Genomic DNA, 17,714 nt, shown 5'->3' with positions numbered 1-17,714 from the left:
TAAAAAAGGGTGAGATGGATTTAGGTTAAAATTGAGAATTAGCCAAACCCAACCAAATAAAATCAAAATCTAACTTAATCTAATTAAACCAAAATTAATCTAATCAAACCTAAATCTAACTTAATCAACTTAAAATCAAAATATAACTTAATCTAATAAAACCAAAATTAATCTAATCAAACCTAAATCTAACTTAATCAACTTAAAATCAAACTCACTTAATCTAATTAAACCAAAATTAATCTAATCAAACCTAAATATAACTCAATCAACTTAAAATCAAAATCTAACTTAATCTAATTAAACCAAAATTAATCTAATCAAACCTAAATCTAACTCAATTAACTTAAAATCAAAACCTAACTTAATCTAATTAAACCTAAATAAACCTAAATTAAACCTCAATCAAACTTAAATCAAACCTATATTAAACTTAATCAACCATCTCATAAACACTCATAAGTATAATATGATTGACAATCCAGATTGGATGAGATGGAAAATAAGGAGATGAATTCAATCGATCTATCTTATAATCCATTTAAACTGGATCCAAATTAAATACTTTATATGTAGAAACATAATGATTTAGATCAATGGATGTTGGATAGTAGATGCTCCAGACATATAACTAGAGATAGATTGAAGTTTATTAAACTAAAACTCAAGAACTTAGGATCGATTGCGTTTGGCAACGATGAAAAACATAAGGTAATCAGGATAGGTAATATCGAACTGATTTTCAATTTTATTATTTGAAAAGTCTTATTTGTTGGGTCGTGAGGGGGGGGGGGGGGGGGGGGGTTAATCACGTTCATTGAAAATCATGAGTTAAAAGGAGTTACACAATGAAAAAAAATTAAAGAAGGATAACACACAAGGAAAACTCCGTCAATTTTACTTGATTCGGAACCTTCAGTGACTCCTACTCCAAGACCCAGGTCTCACGGGCCTATCTGTTAGAATGTATACTAAAAGCCTAGCTTTTTGTATAAACACCTATTTTGAAATAAGAATCACATTAGTCAAATATCTGCATTTATGTTAAATGTAGTTGTCCATTTAATTTATATTGTAAATAACATGGTGTGTGGTGTCACATAGAAGATTATGTTATCAGTTTCTTATAGATTATAAATAGTAGCTCACGACCAAGATGGATAGGGACAAACCATTGGAATGGTCGTAGTGTAATTTGGTATTAGTTTATCTTGACTATAAAATTACACTAGTACACTATGAGTGTATTGAGCAGGACCATTTGATGTTGTTCTTTTTATACTGACTATATAAAAGAACAGGATCTCTGTTATTATGGAAGTGTGTGCTCTTAATTCTGATATAATAACAAACATATATACTTAGTATTTATTTCTTTAATTTATTAAAGGATGAGATTTATTCAGTTGGATCAATAGGCCCGATAAGTTGGGAAATAATATTATTTATATGGTGTGTTGTTGATTATAGAAGGAAACTGTGTCATAGTAATCTAGATTGATGATGTCCCCTTAAGGAGCTCATAAGGATTGTCATGTAAACCCTGTAGGTGGACCTAGTCCAACATGATAATGAAGTTGAGTGGTACTACTCTTGGAGATAGATATTAATTAAGTGAGTTGTCAGTAATTCATTTAATTAGTGGATATTCGATATCTTAAATACAGGGAGATTAATGCACTCATGATAAGAAGGAGCCCATAATGTAATTTGGGATTGGTGGGGTAGTTCAATAATAAATCTTTAGTGGTATGAGTTATTATTGATGAACTTGAGTTGGGCGTTTAGGGAGAACACAGGAAGCTCAAGCTCATCGGAGACCAAAACCAATTTCTCCTCTCGGTCTCTGTTGTAGCCTCTATAAAACCTTATATCCACAAAGTCCACTTCTTACCCAAGTAATGGGTCGAACACATCCTTGCTTGGAGCAAGGGGGTCGGCCAAGCATCTTGGAGCCCAAGAGGTGGCCGGCCAAACCATGCTTGGTGTCCAAGCATGGGGCCGGCCACACCACTAGGATTAAAGGGAGATTTTATTTTGTTAAAATATTTTCTTTTGTAGCCATTCGTGAAGGGATTTAAAAGAGAAATTTTAATTTTAAAATTACCTTTTATAGTCATCCACATAGTTTTAAAAGAGAGTTTTAAAATTTTAAAATCTTTCCTTTTATAGCTATCTACAAAGGATTAAAGAGAGATTTTAATTTTGTTAAACTCTTTCCTTATTCGTAGTTATCTATAATGTTTAAAAGAGAGATTTTATTTTTTTGATAAAACTTTCCTTTTTTGTAACCATGATTTAAAAAAAGAAGTTTTAATTAATCTTTAATTTTTTGTAGTTGTCTACATGTTTTAAAAGAGAGAGATTAATTTTAAAATTTTCCTTTATTGCCATGTACAATAGGAAATTTAGAAAAAAGAGATTTTAATTGTTGTTAAAATTTCCTTTTTTAAGGAGGCCACAAATAAGAAAGTTTTAATTATATTTAAAACTTTCTTTTTTTGCCATGACCAAGGATTATAAATGAGAAGGAGAGGGGTGCCTCATGAGAAACACAACCTAAGCCTTGCCTCCTCTCCTCTCTTCCTTGTGGTCGGCCCTCTCCCTTCTTCTTCCTTCTTTGTTTTCTTTCCCATAAGGGCCGGTGACACCTTTCTTTTTGTCTCCTCTTTTTGCTTCCTTAGGGCCGGCGGCATCAAGGATTGGTAAATCCTTGTGGTCGATTGCTTGGAGAGGAAGATGAAGAAGAGAAGAAGCATTTGGTGGCCGGTTGCTTGGAGGAGAAGAAGAAGAAGGAAATTTCCTATTTTGGCATCCTTTGGTGGCTCGAGAGTCTTGGAGGAAAAGAAGTGGTTCGGGTGGAATTCATCTTGGTAGATCGTCGCCCACACGATATCTAAGAGGAGAGGAATACAATAGAAGATCAAGAGCTCATTAGCAACAAAGAAAGGTATAACTAATTAATGGTTTCTGCTTCAAATTAATTAGTTAGTTTTCTTTGCAAGAATTCTGAAGCACCAACACAAGAGGCTAGCGATTTTATATTTCGATTTCGTGCTATCAATTTTGTATTTTGATTTGCGTTTTGATCTTGTGTTTCTATTATGGTCTCTGTAGTTAAACCTAGGGTTACTGTAAGAAGTTAAATATACAATTTTTTTGAAAAACTTTATCTAGAAAGTAGTGGATAATCCCATAACCACGAAGGCCTAGTGGCTCGCCATATTTAACCCGGAAGCCAATCTTTGAAATAGATATTTAATCAACTTCTGTAATATGGTTTAACTTAGGAAGATCACATCGGTTAAACTTGGAGTAAAAATGTTAAGTATCATTTCCAATCCAAATTTAACTTCTGAAGAGTAACTTGGATTAATAATGTTAAGCATCGTTTGCAATCCAAGTTTAACTTCAGTAGAGCACATGGGTAGGTAGGTTAAGTTCTGTGCTTCTACAAATTTTTGTACAGGGGAAACAAAATGGAATCCAGTTGTGGCAACCATCAATTGGTATCAGAGCTAGGTTTTTGCCTCTGTGTGTTTGGTTTTCAATTAATTATGCACTTTTCAAACATAAGTTTAGGCAGGATAATAGTAGGATGTGCAAATAGATTAACTCTGTGGTTGCAGACTCCAACTATTATGACCTATTGTGATTGTGTGTGATTGGACCCTCGGACATGTCGAGGGCATTTTATATGTGTTCATGATTGTAATTATTAAATACAACAGAAGCTGTATTAGTTTTAGGATTTTATATTTTTGTTTGATCTATATTACATGCACATTCCTTCGTAGAATATAGTGTTAGCATTTTCGAGCCGTAAAAATCACTTTTTGCATTGCGAAAACCTTGAAGCTAGCCACGGATCCGTGTGAAGATAAATAAAAAATTTATGTACATGTTTGTCTACACTAGATCTACCTTAGATCTACATGAAAAAGGAAGTGTTACCCTTGTAGTGATACCCTTTGATTATCCCGCTCGTTCAAATGGTTGCCGGATCTCGTAGAGTGTCAAGTGTACACTCCTCTATAGTATCCACATGGGCAAAAGGTGGAGAGAACCACTTAGAGTGTGCTAGCACCCTTAAGAGGTCTCGACAATGGAGGAGAAGGAGAGAAGAGATGAGAGGAGGAAGAAGAAGCCTTGAATGACACACTTGTAACTTCCACACTAATATGGCCGGCCACTAATGGAGGTATTTTATACCTCCATGTAATACCAAGAGTCATGGCTCTTGGTCTTCCTCATGAGTTGGCACTCAATGATGTAGCCTTGATGATGTGGAACATCATCATTGGTCGGCCCATGCCAAGTCACAATGAGGTGGCATTTTGTCAAGTCAAACTTGACCCTTCATCTTCTCTATAAAGTCAAGTCAAACTTGACGTCTTATCTCCCATGGTTGATCAAATCTAACCTTTGATTCAAATCAATTTAATTTAATGAATCTCTATTCATTGGTTTAAATTGACTCAATGAATCATAATCTTAATTAGACTCATTCGACACATGAATCAAATTGAGTCCAACTCAATTAGTCTAATTTGGATTACTGTTAATCCAATTTGGTTCATCACATAAACCTAATCCTCTTGGTCTATCATATGAACCTAATCTCCATCTAACTGCCCTTTGTGTGTGATCCTATAGGTTCTTGTAACGTTGACAATGCTCCTAAACCCATTTAGAAACATAAGTAATGAGCAGTATCTAGCAACACATCATTACTACCCAAGTTACAAGAATGTAGAGATCCAACATCACCATTGTGACTACTAATTGTGACTCTCACAATATATGACAATGTCCTTCTATCCTAAAAATCTAGATTGATCAATTGAGGCATAGACCATGTCATCCTCTTATCAATCTATGTCTTGAACTCCAAGTAGACTCACTCTAATCAAATGAGCTCAATATCTCATATTGACTTATTTGGGCATGACCATACACTTAGTGGTCTCACTCTATCAAGAATCATGATGTTACTCTTGTCATATAGGAGGGATAGATCCCATCTACATTACTCATATCCCTCCACATAATTTGTTACATACCCAGTAGTCGCCTTTATAGTCCACCCATTTACGGGTGACGTTTGACAAAGCCAAAGTATGCAACTCCTTATGTAGGGAACCATGGTGACTTCAGGTCCAAGGACTGATAGTCATACTAATAGTCACATGAGAAAGTATATGACACTTATATAACGATCCATGATACTTTCTCATGGCGGGTCATTAAGTATACATTCTTCAATGCATACCCATGTGTCAACTTGATATCTAATATCCATGACTTGTGAGATCAAGTCATTAAGTTGACCTACATGCTAGTCTCATCGCATTAACATTATCCTTGAATGTTAATACTTGACTAGGAATGATTAAGAGTAGTGTTCTCTATATCATCTCACTATCAATTCAACCAATCGATTGATATAGATAAGAACCTTCTACTCAAGGACGCTATTATACTCAGTTATTTGGCACCACTACAAGTAAGTATAATAACCATAAAGAAATGCCTTTATAAATAAGAATATGATACATTGAGTCAATACAACAATCATCACATGATTGGCTCTAGGGCTCTCACTAACAATCTTCCACTAGCACTAGTGTCAATCAGTGTAGGCTCTAGCACCCAATGACCTAGTGTGACCATCATGCTTTCTCTGTGCCAAAGCCTTGGTCAAGGGATCAACGATGTTAGCATCTGTGGGTACTCTGCAAATTTTCACATCTCCTCTATCGATGATCTCTCGAATGAGATGGAAGCGACATAGTATGTGTTTGGTCCGCTAGTGTGAGCGAGGTTCCTTAACCTGCGCAATTGCTCCATTATTGTCACAATAGAGCTCTATAGGATCGGCTATGCTAGGAACCACCCCAAGCTCAATAATGAACTTTTGGATCCAAACTGCTTCCTTTGCTGCTTCTAATGCGCAATATACTCGTCCTCTGTTGTAGAATCAGCAACTGTGTCCTGCTTCTAACTCTTCCAGCTAACAGCACCACCATTCAAGCAAAACACAAACCCAGACTACGATCTATAATCATCCTGGTCAGTTTGGAAACTCGCATCACTGTAACCCTTTACAACTAGCTCTCCATCACCTCCATATATCAAGAAATATTCTTTAGTCCTTCTCAAGTACTTAAAATATTATTGACCGCTATCTAATGACGCTCACCTGGATCTGATTGGTATTTGCTCGTCATGCTCAAAGCATACGAAACATCAGGATGAGTACATAGCATGGCGTACATGATAGATCCTATGGCTGAAGCATAAGGGATCTTATCCATGCGGTCTCTCTCCTCTCTAGAAGAGGAACTTTGAGTCTTCAAAAGACTCACACCATGTGACATTGGCAGAAATCCTTTCTTGGAATTCTACATTACAAACCGTAGTAATACCGTGTCAATATATGTACTTTGACTTAGGCCAAGCAATCTCTTAGATCTATCTCTATAGATCTTTATGCCTAGAATACAGGCTGCTTCACCTAAGTCCTTCATTGAGAAACAATTCCCCAGCCAAGTCTTTACAGACTGTAGTAAAGGGATGTCATTTCCAATGAGTAGTATGTCATCCACATACAACACAAGGAAGACAACTGTGTTCCCAACAACCTTCTTGTAGACACAGGGTTCATCTTCATTCTTGATGAAACCAAACTGTTTGATCGCATCATCGAATCGAAGATTCCAGCTCCGAGAAGCTTACTTTAGTCCATAAATGGACTTATGCAGCTTGCATACTCTGCCAATATGCAGTGGATCTACAAAACCCTCAGGTTGTGTCATGTACACATCCTTAAGCAAGTTTTCATTCAGAAATACGGTTTTGACATCCATCTGCCAGATCTCATAATCATGGTATGCTGCAATAGCAAGAATGATCTGAATGGACTTAAACATTGCTATTGGAGAAAAAGTTTCATCATAGTCAATACCATGAATTTGCTTGAAACCTTTAGCTACCAAACGACCCTTATAGGTATGCATAAGTCCATCCATGTCAATCTTTCTCTTAAAGACCCACTTACACCCAATGAGTTTGACACCTTCAGGTGGATCAACTAAAGTCCATACTTGGTTAGTGTACATGGATTCCATCTCGGATCTCATGGCCTCTAGCCATTTCTCAGAATTTGGTCTCATCACAGCTTCCTGATAGGAGGTAGGCTCATTCTCAACGAGCATAACGTCGTCATGGTTAGACAAGAGAAATGAGTATCTCTCAGGCTGATGGCGTACCCTGTCAGACCTGCGAAGAGGTAGGTCTACTTGAACTAGTTGTTGTTTCTCAACTCCTTGTGCAATAATCTCATCATCCACAACATTTTGCAGTTCTAGTTCAACGTCCATCAAGGCTTCAGTGCTATGGTCCATATCTTGAACTTCTTTAAGATCGAACGTACTCCCACTAGTTTTTCTAGAAACAAAGTCCTTTCCTAGAAATACCCCAGTCTTAGCCACAAACACTTTGTGGTGACTATGAATGTAGAAGTAATATCCCTTCATTTCCTTGGGATATCCTATAAAATAACACTTATCGGATTTGGGTCCCAATTTGTCCGAGACTTGACGTCGAACGTAAGCCTCACAACCCCAAATCCTCATAAAAGATATCTGGGTAGCTCTCCCAGTCCATATCCTATATGGTGTCTTTATCACAACGTTGGATGGAACACGGTTAAATGTGAAGGCTGCTGTGTCTAGAGCATATCTCCAAAAAGATATAGGAAGATTTGTGTGACTCATCATAGATCGTACCATATCTAATAGGGTACGATTCCTCCTTTTGGATACACCATTCCATTGTGGTGTTCCAGGAGGAGTGAGTTGGGATAGAATCCGACACTCAGCTAGATAGTCACGAAACTCATGGCTAAGGTATTCACCACCTCGATCTGATCGAAGTATTTTAATACTCTTGCCTAGCTGATTTTGTACTTCATTCTTGAATTCTTTAAACTTTTCAAAGTATTGAGACTTATGTGTCATTAGATACACATAACCATATCTACTGAAGTCATCAGTAAATGTAATGAAGTACCTATAACCACCTCTGGCAGTGACATTGAAAGGGCCACATACATCACTATGTATAAGTCCTAACAAGTTAATTGCTCTTTCACTGTGTCCACTAAAGGGAGTCTTGGTCATCTTGTCCAGTAGGCATGACTCGCATGTCTCATATGATTCAAAATCAAATGAGTCCAGCAAACCATCTTTATGGAGCTGGGATAAACGATTCTCATTTATATGACCTAAGCGACAATGCCAGAGATAGGTTCGGTCATTTCATTTGACTTGAACCTTTTGGTACTTATGTTATAGATGGGGTTCTCTAAGTCTAAAATGTAGAGCCCGTTCATCAGAGGTGCACTACAATAGTACATATCGTTTAAATAAACGGAACAACATTTGTTCTTTATTATAAATGAAAAGCCTTTCTTGTCTAAACAAGAAACTGAAATGATGTTCTTCGTGAGAGCAGACACATAACAACATTCATCTAATTCTAGTATAAGCCCAGAGGGCAGAGATAGATAGTAAGTTCCTACAGCAACAGTAGCAACCCGTGCTCCATTGCCTACTCGTAGGTCCACCTCGCCCTTCGTCAATGCCCTGCTATTTCCCAGCGCCTGTATATTAGTACAAATGTGAGAAGAACATCCGGTATCTAATACCCACGATGAAGAAATAGAAAGATTGACTTCTATAACATATATACCTGAAGTAGAAATCTCATTTCTCTTCTTCTTAAGATCTTCCAGGTATCCATTGCAGTTCCTCGTCCAGTACCCGGTCTAACCGCAGTGGAAGCAGGTAGAATCCTTGGCAACCCCTCCTTTAGGTTTCATACCTTGCCTTTGCCCTTGGCTTGGGACTTTCTCTTACTTTTAGGCTTGCCCTTGCCTTTATGCTTTTGCACCATCAAAATGGAGTTTGGCTTTACCTTCTTAAGGTTGAGTTCAGCAGTTCGTAACATGCTTAGCAGCTTAGGCAGCGGCTTATCAATTTCGTTCATGTTGTAATTTATGACAAATTGACTATAACTTTTTGGCAAGGATTGCAAGATCAAGTCAGTGGCTAGTTCTTGGCCAAGTGGGAATCCCAACCTCTGTAGGTTCTCTATGTACCCAATCATCTTGAGGACATATGGACCTACGGGAGTCCCATCTTGTATCTTGCACTGAAACAATGCCTTAGAGATCTCGAATCTCTCGTGCCTTGCTTGTCCTTGATATAGTTGACGAAGATATTCAACCATATCATAAGCAGTCATCAATTTGTGTTGCTTTTGAAGCTCAGAGTTTATGGTTGTGAGCACGAGGCATGACACATCTAATGCATCATCTTGATGCTTCTTATAAGCATCTCGGTCGGCTCGCGTGGCAGTGGCAGGAGGTGCCTCCGGAATGAGCTGCTCCAGGACGTACAGTTTTCTTTCTTGTGTGAGAACGATTCTCAGATTCCTATACCAGCCCAAGAAATTAGCTCCATTGATCTTGTCCTTGTCAAGGACAGAACACAGGGAGAAAATGTTCATGTTCGTTGACATGACAATCTGCAACATAAATAAAGCAGAAAGTAAATATCATATCCCACTTATCATTTAATTAGGCCTTTAACTAAATGATGCTCCCACTGAATTATAGGGCTTTTGTAGAATCAAGTCATGGATGTGGTCAAACCACATTACTAGATTCATACCAATTAGTTATAATTCTCGTGGGACAAGATCCACATCATACTACGCCTTGAGTTAGCTTTGGCTAAATCGCCCAAGACTTAGTATGATCGGTAGATAACTAATTATCAATTACATCTTTATGCAACTCTTATTTATAGGATCAAGATAAATGTGATCTTTATCCTATCTTCCCAACCTTTGGAAAATGCATATAGTTTTACCCAATCCAATTGAGTTAACTAGTTATACTCAATCTAATTGAGTTTGTTCTCACCCAAGTTTTGATAGACGGGACCAAGATTGTCCCTCCACACCCTACCAAGATAATATGTGTTGCTCTGCTTTGGTAGATTCAACAACAACAAATGATCGAGGTAGTGATGGGTATCAAAACTTGGTAGGCATTTCCAGTTGACTTGATTAAGATCTAATCTAATCATGAATGTGTATCATATACGCATTAAGGCACTAATTACCCTACATTAGCATGCATCACATACACACAAGCAATCATATATACTGATTAATTAACTTGTGATGAGGTCATGACCCTACTACGATCTTCTCAAGCCAATGAGAAGATCGGACAGTCAACCTAGGGTCAACGACTTCTTCAAGTGCCTCCTTTTGACCACAATGTGTTGACAACACCCTCTTCATAACTCCTTCTTGAGTGGACCTTCCACCGCTTCATTTTGTAGATTACAAATATGAAACTCGAGTTACATTCGAGTCTAAAATCAATTTACAACAGGAACATAATAAGAGAGGTACGACGCGTAGGTCACATATCATATACAACACGCACAATATAAAAAATGGCGCGCGGGCCATATTATAAATTACAACACAATTTTAACCAATCACATTGGGGTTTTTGGGCCATGACCATCACAATATCATACATAAGTCTAAATTATGTATTTTAAATAAATTTCTATAATTTTACTACTGTTTTATCAATTTTATGAGTCACAACTCCCCGGCGGTCCCGTTTAACGATTTTCGGGCGCGATCGCAAGACAATGCCCCTTGCGGGGTTAGGGGCAGCGCCCCTTCTCGCGAAATGAATTTCTCAAGTGTCCCAAACTGATCTAATAGTGCCTTAAGCCACTGTCCTAAAACAAAATAATTTTGTTTGGGCGAGACCTTGCCGTTTCGGAAGGTTTTTCTCGGTATTTGAAGCCTACAAGTGTCCAAGCACTTGTTGCTTCGCCTCTACAAGAAAAATACTCACAAAATCCATAAAAGTAGAAAAATTATAGAAACTTATAGATCTAAAACCTTTTCATAATAACAAATAAAAAATATGTACAAGCTTCGCACGTGGCTCTGATACCACTGTTAGTATTTTTGAGCCGCAAAAATCACTTTTTGCGTTGCGGAAACCTCGAAGCTAGCCACAGATCCGTGCTAAGATAAATAAAACATTCATGTACATGTTTGTCTACACTAGATCTACCTTAGATTTACATGAAAAAAGAAGTGTTACCCTAGTAGCGATGCCCTTCGCTTATCCTGCTCGTCCAAATGGTTACTGGATCTCATAGAGTGTCAAGTGTACACTCCTCTATACATATCCACACAGACAAAAGGTGGAGAGAATCACTTAGAGTGTGCTAGAACCCTTGAGAGGTCTCGGCAATGGAGGAGAAGGAGAGAAGAGATGAGAGGAAGAAGAAGAAGCCTTGAATGACACACTTGTAACTTCCACACGAATGTGGCCGGCCACTTGTGGAGGTATTTTATACCTCCATGTAATACCAAGATTCATGGCTCTTTGTCTTCCTCATGAGTTGACACTCAATGATGTAGCCTTAATGATGTGGAACATCATCATTGGTCGGCCCATGCCAAGTCACAATGAGGTGGCATTTAGTCAAGTCAAACTTGACCCTTCATCTTCCCTCTAAAGTCAAGTCAAACTTGACCTCTTATCTCCCATGGTTGATCAAATCTAACCTTTGATTCAAATCAATTTAATTTAATGAATCTCTATTCATTGGTTTAAATTGACTCAATGAATCATAATCTAAATTAGACTCATTCGACACATGAATCAAATTGAGTCCAACTCAATTAGTCTAATTTGGATTACTCTTAATCCAATTTGGTTCATCACATGAACCTAATCCTCTTGGTTCATCATATGAACCTAATCTCCATATAACTACCCTTTGTGTGTGATGCTATAGGTTCTTGTAACATTGGCAATGTTCCTAAACTCATTTAGAAACATAAGTAATGAGCGGTATCTAGTAACACATCATTACTACCCAAGTTACAAGAATGTTGAGATCCAACATCACCATTGTGACTACTAATTGTGACTCTAACAATATGTGACAATGCCCTTCTATTCTTGACATCTAAATTGATCAATTGAGGCATACACCGTGTCATCCTCTGATCAATCTATATCTTGAACTCCAAGTAGACTCACTCTAATCAAATGAGCTCAATATCTCATATTGACTTATTTGGGCATGGCCATGCACTTAGTGGTCTCACTCTATCAAAAATTATGATGTCACTCCCGTTATATAGGAGGGATATATCTCATCTACATCACTCACATCCCTCCGCATAATTTGTTACATACTAGTAGTCGCCTTTATTGTCTACCCATTTACGGGTGACATTTGACGAAACCAAAGTATGCAACTCCTTATGTAGGGAACCATGGTGACTTCAGGTCCAAGGATTGATAGTCATACTAATAGTCACATGAGAAAGTATATGACACTCATATAACGATCCATGATACTTGCTCATGGCGGGTCATTCAGTATACATTCTCCAATGCATACCCATGTGTCAACTTGATATCTAATATCCATGACTTGTTAGATCATGTCATCGAGTTGACCTACATGCTAGTCTCATCGCATTAACATTATCCCTGAATGTTAATACTTGACTAGGAATGATTAAGAGTAGTGTTCTCTATATCATCTCACTATCAATTCAACCAATCGATTTATATAGATAAGAACCTTCTACTCAAGGACGCTATTATACTCAGTTATTTTGCACCAATACAAGTAAGTATAATAACCATAAAGAAATACCTTTATAAATAGGAATATGATACATCGAGTCCATACAACAATCATCACATGATTGACTCTAGGGTTCTCACTAACATATAGGATCGATAAATATAAAATTTTATTTTTATCGCGGATCGTATCCTTGCGAGGTGTGATACTATTTGAGCACCGGAGGCGCAGTGAAAAACGAAGCAAGATAGACGCGACGACATGACCCGTTGGTGGTGGCTAGGGTTGGCACCATACGAAGGACAACTATGGATGAGGCCATGATAGTTGGAAAATTAGTTTTCATATTTATTGCCTTTTATGCTGTGATGTGTGAGCTGTATTTGTGTTCTTGTGTGCATGTTAAAATTCCTCGTTTCTAAATAACTAAGTGGGAGAGGAATTATTTAAATTCCACGGTCTCCATTACTGGTTTGTAAGTGATGCATTCAAACTTGCGCGTTGGCTCTTAGTGCCTTCCTCCACATCGGATGAGTTTGTTTGCGGATCACTAGATCAAACTTTCTTAATGGATGATTATAGGAAATTATTTAGGAGCGTGTGATCTTCTCCATTTGAAGGGGCACAATCCTATTTAATGGACTAAGTATCAAGTAATGGTATACACTTAGGCACATTTAATAGTATCCTCCCCATTAGAGTCACTAATATTATTTGTGTGATCGAAGAAAAACCAACAATTAATTTGTCATAAAGCTAGGTTGGCAAGATAATAAAATTAATGGGTAAAACCCCCTCTTATCAAGAAAATAGGGAATTTGTATACGTCCACACTTACATGACATACAAAATTTACGGTGTTTGAGGTAATTTTATTTGTCATAAAGTTAGGTTGATAAGATCATTAATGGGTAAAACTCCTCTTACAAATGTTCGAATTTGTATACGTCTACACTATCGTGGCATACAAAATTCACGGTGTTTGAGGTATTGGTGAATTTAAATGATATTGTTTGAGAAATCAATATTATTTTAAATTCTAAAGTATTGACCAAATATTTGATCAAAGACAAACCAACTATTAATTTTATCTGTCATAAAGTTAGGTTGACAAGATAATAAAATTAATGAGTAAAACCTCCTCTTACAAATGTTTGAATTTGAATATGCCCAGTCCACACTAACATGACATACAAAATTCATGGTGTTTTGAGGTGTTGGTAAATTTAAATGATATTGAGGAATCAATATTATGTTAAGGTCTTAACCAAATATTTTATAATTCTTAGGATTTCAAATGGTTTTCAATCCCCTAGCTGTTATATCAGAAAAGAATAAACTTACAAGTCCCAATTATATTGATTGGAAACAAAAGGTGGACCATCCTCGTAAAACCGAGAACAATAAAGGTGTATCTTATTCATTAGTTGTTGAAACATGTTTAGCAGTGTTATCTACCGGTACCTGGTGAGTAAATACCAGCCACTGATCATGTCTGCAATTCATTGCAGGGGTTCTAGGAAACCCACCAACTATATGAAGGGGAAATCACCGTTTACATGGGCACTGCTACAAAAGTAGCAGCTGTTGCAGTGGGAGATGTTTATTTATCCTTTGATAAGAAAAAAACATTGATTTTGAGAAATTATCTTTACGTACTAAGTTTTAAAAAGAACTTGATTTCAGTTTCTAAACTATTCAAGGATGGATATTCTGTCTCTTTTGATGACAAAGTTGTTATCAAGAAAATAGGGAAGTTATCTGTTATGATACGTTGGTTGACAATTTATACTCTAAATTCAATAACTCCCATTATGCAACAATGGAAATTAATAACACTGTGACACCCGCCTACTTATTACCCTAACCTAAGGCTCGAACGTTACACTTTTCATACCTTCTAAAGACTTTGTTATGTGCACACTACTCTGCCCAGAGATCTCCTCTGAACTTGTTACGACTGCTATGTCATGTTTTGGAGGGAAGCAGAGCTGAGATAAAGTCTAGTTTTGCTAGAGACCTGAGTTGTGTAGCCCTGACTGACCGTGTAGACTTACCCATGGGGAACCGAGACATGACCATGTGAAGATGACTGACCGTGTAGCCTACCAGGCCCAAAATTGGGCACGACCATGTGTGCCACACGATCATGTAAGGCCATTCCTACTAGTGCAGGGCACGGTCGTGTCACCTTTGAAGCAAGATCCATCACCTGGCCGTGTGTGTCACACGACCGTGTGACATTTCTAGAGGCTAAGCCTTACATGACCATGTGTAGCACACGACCGTGTAACCCCTTCCAGAGACTAGGTTGGGCACGACTGTGTATACCACACGACCGTGTAGGTCCTTCAGAGAGGGAGCATGGCACGACCGTATAAATTCACACGGCCGTGTCAACTTGACCGAGAGAAGAAAGTTCGGGGCCGTGCGGGGAACACAGACCCCATTCTGGCACGACGGAGTGAATTCACAAGGCCGTGTCACTTGGGCCGAGAGGGAGAGGTTTGGGGCCGTGTGGGGGTCACGCCCAACCCTACAAAAGAAGTTGTTCTCCCCTTTGTACTCCTCCTTGGACTACCATTCTATCCCTTTTCTTGAGGAAGAGTCTGTGACACACTAATTATTACCAAACTTTAAATCATCATAAGCAACTCTTAACAGTGCTTCATGCATAGCCAAAAGATAGGAAAATACACTATACCAAGGTTTAACATGTTCCTTGCACTAGCAAGTTCCAGGATCTTCTTCCACGATTTCGACACACACACCCACCAAGTACTGCTCCTGCTGCCCCCTTATACTCGAGCTTTCCTTTAACTTTATTTGCAGTATAAGGAAATGCAAATCTATAAGCGGATGCTTAGTAAGTACCATCTACTCACAAAATGATACATTAAAAGAGGACATGCTTTTTAAAATAGCTGGAGGAAAATGCAACAACGTAACCATTCTTTTAAAATTGCTTAGGGAAAACACAAGCATGCACTTGATAGTAACTCACACTAAAACCATACTTCGGAAATATGTACATGACATGCATTTTTAAACCAGTTTATTAATACTAGGAATGTAAGGAACACATGATTCTTGCCATATTATAGAGTTCATCAATACTACACAATATAACTCAAATTCTCAACTTAGGAAGCTTACACTAAAACAAACCATGAAGTTTGAAAATATTATAGTACATAATTAGTGAAAATAATAATCATCTTGCTTTGGCCCCAACATTGTACCTCTTTGCGCGCATCCTTAATAAGATACGAGGTAGCTAATCCCGAACCTATCAAGGTACTACTAGGCGATCTAGGGGCCTAGGGGCGATCTAGGTGCCCACCCATGGACCTTGTGTCCAGTACATGCCTTTATAAAGTAAAATACTTTCTTTTAACTATTAATTTCATGTACTTACACTAGCTTGGCATTTAACCAAACACCTTATATGCGCTTAATTCCCCTGTACTTATAGGGAAGCACTTAAGGCACTTGATTATACTTCTTAGTTCCAAAACTTAATGGGGAGAAAATCAAGATGATCTAAACATGCTCTTAATCTCAAAACTTTAGAGGGCATCATACATAACATGACATGCTTCTTCCTTAACACGTCTAAAGCATATCTCAACATGCGTCTTCTAAATCATGCATAAAAGACATTACAAAACACATCTTTAACAATATACTCCAGGTCAAAGCCATTTACATCATATGCATCCTCTAAATCAGGCAGTAAAAGACATTAAAAAATGCATCTTTAAAGCAACTTATACTGCAGGTGAGAGATACTTACATCATTTCGCTATTCCATACGATTATACCACTAGAGTTTTGGGAGAATAAGCCTCCCTTATATGCCTTGGTCTCTAGATTTCTCCTCCCCCACATACTAATCCTCGTGGGGAATCCTCCTCTTAGGTTCTTTTCTTGAAAAGCTTTGGAAATTTGGAACCCTAGTGTTCTTGGCCGAAAAATGACAAGAGGGGAGAGGGAATTCGACTAGGGAGGAAGAAAGAGAATCAAGAGTTAGATTTTTTGTCTCTTCATTTTCTTTTTATACTAAGTGGAAGTTGAAACATCTCTTCACACAAAATCTGCTTATAAGGAATTGTTTCCTGTTGCCAATGTGATGTTTTACCACCACCCTAATGGCAACTTAAACTAATCTCAACTAAGTGGTCTCGGGTTCAAATCCTTGCTCGGACCATTTATGAATATATTTTTATTTATTTTCTCTTCTTCTATTTCTTTTTTCCCTTTTAGAATAGAGAAAATTTACAGGTGTTACAAATACATCTTCTAATTCAAATAAGAGAAAGCAGCCTTCGGAAATGAACCAAACATATCTTTGGCATCTAAGGCTAGGTCATATTAACTTGAGTAGGATTTAAAGGCTAATAGCTGATGGACTTTTGGATTCATTGGTGGTGGATAAATTTCGAACCTACGAGTCTTGCTTGGAAGGAAAAATGACCAAGAGACATTTTAAGGCTAAGGGGTATAGAGCTAAAGATGTGTTGGAATTGGTTTATTCTGATTTGTGTGGACCTATGACTATCCAAGCAAGAGGTGGTTTCGAATATTTCGTCTATTTTATAGATGACTATTCAAGATATGGGTACATTTACTTGATGCGCCGCAAGTCTGAGTGCTTTGATAAGTTCAAAGAGTACAAGGCTGATGTGGAGAAATGTTATGGTAAAATATCAAGACACTACGGTCTGATCGTGGTGGAGAGTACCTCTTAGGAGAGTTTAGGAGTTACTTATCAGAAGTCGGGATTCAATCCCAACTGTCTGCACCTGGTACACTCCAACAAAATGGTGTGGCAGAATGAAGGAATAGGACTCTTATAGAAATGGTTAGATCAATGATGAGTTATTCAGAATTACCAAATTTGTTTTGGGGATGTGCTCTAGAAATGGAAGTATACATTCTGAATATGGTACCTTCTACCCTCTACTCCAATAGAATTGTGGAATGGGCATAAGC

Source organism: Zingiber officinale, chromosome 4A (genome assembly GCF_018446385.1).
Source record: "Zingiber officinale cultivar Zhangliang chromosome 4A, Zo_v1.1, whole genome shotgun sequence".
Classification (NCBI taxonomy): Eukaryota; Viridiplantae; Streptophyta; class Magnoliopsida; order Zingiberales; family Zingiberaceae; genus Zingiber; species Zingiber officinale.
Note: the sequence above shows the minus strand (reverse complement) of the source record.